This window comes from Anguilla rostrata, chromosome 4 (genome assembly GCF_018555375.3).
Source record: "Anguilla rostrata isolate EN2019 chromosome 4, ASM1855537v3, whole genome shotgun sequence".
NCBI lineage: Eukaryota > Metazoa > Chordata > Actinopteri > Anguilliformes > Anguillidae > Anguilla > Anguilla rostrata.
Genome location: NC_057936.1, coordinates 24,004,507 through 24,011,535, shown reverse-complemented (window position 1 = coordinate 24,011,535; position 7,029 = coordinate 24,004,507).

Here is a 7,029-nt window from a genome sequence, read left to right as displayed (position 1 = left end):
CTGCCGCTGTAAGGTTAAATGTTTAAGTACGTGTTTCGTATAGGCAATGTATGCTCTCATCTGCCTACACTGAACATAATATGTGGCCTCGCACAGACAGGTTTCTGAATGGGGAGGGGGTATGGGACTTGTTGATTGACCATCCAGTGCGGTACATAGTTTGCATGCTTTCGGTGCATGAGGCCACTGGGGTTTTAGCTGTGCCTGGCCGCCCCCGTGCTGCCCCTCTCCCTCCCCTCTCCCTCGCCGGGACTGCCTTCGCATTCCCCGTGCTTCTGCTCCTTTAAATTCAGCTTTATCTCCCCGCGATTCCCTGGCGGCCGAGCGGCTTTTCGGGGAGTTTTTACCATAAAAGGCCATAAGGAGTTGAGCTTGGGTTTCCTGTGGGAGGGCTCTGGTTTCCCCGTCTGTGAAACTGGGGGCCTGGCTCTCCTTCAGCCTCCCCCCGCCTGCCCCCCCCCTTCCCCCTCGCTCTCTCTTTCTCTCTCTCTACATCTCCAATGGCAGTCCTTGCTCTTCTACTCCTTCGCCTTCGCTGTCTCGCTCAGTCTCTCCCTCTTTGTGCGATGAAAGTTTTGTTTGGAGAGTAGCTTCTCCTCTTTGCTCCATGACACGCTTGCTCTCTTTGTAACAGTGAGGCTGTGCTCTGGGCCTGCCCTCCCCCTCCTGTTGAGTCCATCTCTCATCTTTTCTTCTTACCCACAATTCTGCCCCACTACTGTTTAGACTGCTCAGCCGCTAGCACCATGCCTCTTTCCAATGCCCATAGAGAAGCTATTTTTATGAGGAGCTGATATGGAGAGGAGTGGGCTTCCTCCAGTGGTCGAACGCTCAGTTTCCTTTTCTGGAAGAACAGTGCTTATCGGTGCGTGGTAAGAGCCCAGTCGCCATCGTCTGCTTTGTAACAGCAGACACTCCTTCACCAGGATATTTTAGTATTCCCACATGTTCATCATCATCGAATACAAAATGTACGAGGGAGCAATCTAAAAGGATGATGTTCATGCCCTCCCCCTGCCTCTCCCCCTTTCTCAGGCTGCAATAGAGCAGGTTCTACAGGCTCCTGTTTATCATCAGAAGTGAGGTTGAGGTGGCTGCCTTATGTTTCTCGAGTCACTATAATCACATCTGTCAAAAAAAAGGTCCCCACCCACTTTCCCCAGGGTCTCCCCAGTCCCCGTCCCAAAGGGAGAGGGTGCAGTGGACTGGAAATATTGAACAGAGTGATATTTTCCATCAATGCCCAGCCTTCACTGTGAACTGCAAAAGGCCCAAAGAACAATGTACTTTTAGTACCATCATGCTGCTACTCAGAGATACTCAGAAATCCCTAACTGCCTCCAGTTTCTGTCTGACATTGACTAATGGCCCTTTGTTAAAGAGATTTCCATTCGTTAAACAGTACGTTGGGGTCCATGTCACGAAAAGAAGATATCCCTTTTAAACTGAAAGAGACCATCACAATCAAAAATGTCTTCTTCTATATTGCATAGAGCTACCAATATGTTGCTAACTTAAATAATGTTAGCAAACATTTACTTCACCCTTTGACTGACATGCTGTCCACAGTATTTTACATGTTACAAACTACACCACTGGTTGTGGCTGCTTGTTGAAATGTCAGTTTAACTGTTGTTGCATTCTTTTCAGGTATGGGCACTGCTGATTAACAGCTATGGGCACAATGCTTCCAAATAAGGAAAACTAAAAGTGACATCACCCCTATTCAGGAAGCAGGTGGCGCGGGTGTAACGTAATGTCCTAGTGTGATCTGTTGCACAGCCAGAAGGCTGATTCTTTGTGACATCACAACCATGTTGTTATTATCGTGGGAAAGAGAACACCTGTGAGAGCTGCATTCACAGACTGTCTGACATAACTGATCAGCCTGACTCACAAATGAGTGTGTGTGAGTGTTCATATTACTGCTTCTGAATTTTATGAGCATCTGTGTCACGTGTAGAAATCACCCATTTCCCTTGGGGCTGCATCAATGGTAAACCTGACCTTGAGTAAACCAGGACAGACAAACCTACCAGCGTGTCAGCTCATATAAAGTTGTCAAAATAAAACTTTATGTATTTCTACAACTTTGACATTTTTAAAGAAGTTTTTATAGATATAATGTAGAGTGTAACCCTTGTGTAGCCTGTGCACTTTCGTATGTTGCCTTAGCTTAAAATGACTGCCAAATGACTGCATTTCAAACTGCTAATTGTAAACAGAACTGCTTTGAAATTAACTTGAAGGGACCCAGTCCAATGGAAACTGTGAAAATGCCTAAAGATGGTATCTCACATTGATAAGACACACTAGCGGTGCTATTGAGAAGTGAAATCCTCTGCTTCAGTCTGAGCTGAAGACCAGTGAGGTCACACAGGTGGCTGTCCCATCAGGTATCAGAGCTCACTCATCTTACAATGAGGCCCCTGGGAGAACACAAAGCTCTCCTGCATCTGATTGGCTGGTCCTGCTCCAAACATCTGTTCGTAGCTGCAGGGATGAATGACTTCATGTGGAACTCCATAATTATGAGGAAAGCCTGCGAGGCAATACTGTTTTTGGAGGAGGTGGACATCATTGAGGATAACAGACCAGGTGCACTGTCCATGATAAATCAGGCACTGCACACATGATTGACAGGTATAATGAAGATATGATTATACACACAGAGGAGCTTATGTGCCCACAGGTCAAGGAAACTGTAAGAGAAGTGTTGCTATTTAAGATCTCAAAACTGAAACCTTCAGACAGATGATGTATTGATGCTGGTGTCTAGATGGTGGAGGGAACAGGACCCTTTCACTAGAAACTCTGGGTCACTAGAAACTCTGGGGCCACTGGGGCAAGAAGTGAGAAAAAATGCTTTTCCCCACCATAAAATGCATCTTTACCAACTTTTATGTCATTTCAAGATAATAACTTCAAAAAAAGTAAAAGAATAGCATGGTGCATCATAGTATGATGCAAATTTGTCTGACTTTCACATCTTTTAATTCCAAAACAACATGTTAAAATAGCCCTCCAGATGCATTTTAAAGCCTTAAAAATATTCTATAATGAATAATAATTTGTCTAATATGGTCTTTCCTCCAAAAATGGTCAATATACTACTGAAAATGGCTTAGTAGTATCTCTTCACCTTTACCCTCTATGCTGGCAGGTACTGTACATCCATGTAACTTTTATTTAAAAAATTACAACTGTTTTTCTTTTAGAATGGGCTCCTTTGCTAACAACTGGAACAAAGTTCCTGCCCCGAGATTGCATCCTAAAACTGTGCATTCTGCCATGTTCAACACACTAAGTGTCACAAAAATGTTACAAACTAGTCAGCTTTCAGTTTACCACATGGCTCTCCTTTAATTTGCACATCTTTGCATTGGGGACCATGTTAGGTTCAACATATTTGTGACATCACAAATTTTGCTCGTTTGCGCACTTTTCCAATTCAGATTTTAGGAAAGTATGGAGATTTGAAGCTCTCTGTCTCCAGTGGAAGCACATGATAAAGGAGCTCTGGTGACAAGTTCTGCACAAAAAATGAATCTGTATACTGAAAGTCTTGCTTCTGAGAGAAATTAGCAATCAAAACATTTTTGAGTGGAGGGGGTCTTTAAGAATAGCGGCAATAATGAGAGAATTCTCTTGGATTAGCATTATTCCTGAATGTACTGAGACCTTGAGCTTTTTCTGCTCAAACACCATTGACCCATGCCAGTTTTATATTATGCAGGTTCCCAGTTCAGTCTTCTTGGTCTTTTTCGTTTTTATTCTCACATACCAAATGGAAAAGGGAACAGAAAGACAGAAATAGACGAAAATGCTGGCACCATATGTTTCCAATCTCTAGAAGGCCACAGTCTGTTGCCCTGGCAGTTTTGTATACATTGAAGAGAGGGTGCTGTGTTTGTGAAATTCCGGAGGCTTCCCTGAGGTTAGTTAATCCGTTAAATCTCTTGTTTTTATTCCAACACTAAATGCAAATATTTAAGAGGTAATTGTGTATTAAAATTATATGAAGCATGAAATAAAATGATTTTAAATACATGCTTGGATTGCCATTAGTCTGGTTCTGTACATCATATTGACATATATCAGAGAAGTTAAGATCTGGGAACCCACACATTTGTTCAGAATGCTCATTGAATGTTTATGGAAGATGCTTCTAATTAGTGTTTTACTTTACTTGCAAACTAAGATCATTCCTGTATTCCAAATCTGTTACTTTTTAATGCCTCTCTGTTGATGAACAACCCCAACAGGAAATCCAAAAAGACAAACAGTTTGGAGTTTGACTTATTTGGGGAAAATGTGATCCCAGATGGAAGTGCTTAAAGCTCTAAACTCTGATTGCCACATTGGACACTGGTTAACAGTGTGACATTTTACATTGCCTCTCAAAGCCTTTCTTGGACGCACCCTGGGAACTGTCACTGGGAATAATGTCTGTGTCAGCATTACACATCAGTGTTACCTCACAGTGACCTGTCTCTACATAAGTTTTTCATAGGTAAAATGTGAGAGCATTATTTTTCATGAGAGGGAGGTGCTGGGCGATGGAATAGAAGATGGTCAATTGGACAGAGGAAGAAAATGGAGTGGCTTCTAAGTGACAATTCAGCAAATTTATATTCGAGGGACTGTTTAGTCTGACTTAAAGGGCATGTGTCAGGTAGGCTTATGCACGTATCTCAGATCAATATGCATAGATAGGCTCTAACTGTGGCCTTTTATTATATCAGTGTATCATGAGAAATTATTACCATTGATGGATTGTGAGTATGATCGCCTATAAACTTTATTGATATTGGTATTTTGAACACACACCGTGCCATTCAATGTGCTATACAGAAAAGTGGCATAAGTAAAAACAGACACGTAGAAAGAGGACAAAAATATAACAGTACAACATATATTTAAAAAAACAGTAAATAAATCACTTCATACAAAATGGGATGGACAATAGGAGGGAAGCGATATTCTGCAAGCTCTGACAGGAGCATATTTCACTATGAGATCATTTAAATAGCCAGGGCTGGTGTAATGATTTTAAAATAGGAGTGATCTGTGCACATTTCTTGGTTGTTGTTAGTACCTTGGATGCAGAATTTACTACTTGTTTTTCGTGGAAGGCCGGTGAATAAAACATTGCAATAATTCAGGCAACTGGTTACAAATGCATGCATCAGTTTTTTATATTCTTTGGAAAGGAAAGGTCAAACTTTTACAATATTTCTGAAATGGTAAAAATCTGTTTTTGTTTCATTTCTGATATGCACATCAAAATACAGCTCTAAATATAAGAAGAGGTACTGTTATTTCCCTCTTTATGACCAATACCATGACTGCTGTTTTAACTTGGTATAATTTCAGAAAGTTCTGAGCCATCCACATATTTATGTCTGCAATACAATTTAAAAGAGTGTCAATAGGACAAAGATCATTTGGCATGACCGTTTTATATAACTGGATTATATAACAGTGGAAATTTATGTCGTGTGCAATACAATATTCCCTGATGGGAGAATCTGCAGACTAAACAGAATAGGTTCAAGGATTGAGCCCTGGGGCACACCACACATAACAAAGACTCATGGGGAAAAATCATAAGGAGGAAAAATCATAAGAGAACTATAATATTCAAGACCCAGCAGATTGCTTCTGAACCAAGTTAAAACTGTGCTTGAAAGACTAACCCATTTTTCCAGCCTGGAGATAAGGATTTCACGGTCCACTGTGTCAAATACAGCACTACGGTCTAGAAATACCAGGACAGAATATTTATATTATCTAAATGTACTCTAATGTCATTTACAACTTTAATTATGTGGAAACCAGATTAGAATTTTTTGAAAATAAAATTTATATTTAAGCAATCTAACAACTGCAGGAAGATCAGTTTTTCAAGAATTTTACTCAAGAACATCAAATTTGAGATTGGCCTGAACTTATTAAGAATTGAAGAATCAAGGGTGTTCTTTTTACGAAGGGGCTCAACTATGGTGGTATGATATGTTTTACAAAATGTTTTTTCAGTACAATGGATGCCTTCACCTAACAGAAATCACAAATTTATTGTGTTTTCAGTGATTACACAGCTGTCAATTTTTATAAAATTAATTAAATATTCCCGATTTGTAACTGTAGGTCAATCCAGAAAAAATATGTGACTATTTCAATGACTGTCAAGCACTGGCAGGAGACATGCATTCATATTTTAATATTCCTTTACAGAAGTCATGTATACAAGCACACATTTGTTTACCTGGTTTTCATAGCATTACAGTTGTCCTCTACCAGCCTAATGTCAGGAGGGATGCAAATTTAGTACACATAATGTTATTGATAACTAACATCAAAGCTGGTCCTTTGCAGTTATGCATGAAAGGAACTTTGGCACAACAATGTGATGTGAGGCATGTAATGATTTGTGCACTGCGGTAATGTAAATTTGTGTACAAAGGCTTAACACGTCGGTGCAAATGCATTATATGAGAGGTAGACACTGCAGAGGGCTTATAGACTTGCGTGCCACGGACGTCTGCTGTGCTGGACTGGAATAATTTCAAGGGGTTGAAAGATCACTTGTGTGACTGCCAGAGGATTGTAGTCTCCACAGAAGACCCACGGCTGCAGAGCCTGTCACATTCAGTGAAAGCCATCATTACCTCCCAGCATGGGTGCACAGTTATGCCAACGCTGAGCTGCAGTGTTGAGTCCCAGAGATAAGTACAAGTCAAATGCCACAGAATCCATCTTTTCAACACTCCAGCTGGAATATGACCTAACAGTGGCCGGCATTTCTGAAATATGATGATGTGCCCCCACCCCCCCCCCACTATGGTATGTATCTCATCTATTTTTGGTATAATTAAGTAATTACATAGTTTGATTCTGATGCAATGTCTAATTAGTATGTATGTTAAGATTTCCATAATTTAGAGAAGAACATATCTTTATAAATTCATCTTCACATAGATATCAGTTGCTCAGTGGAAACCCATTGAGTCGGATTGGATATCCAAA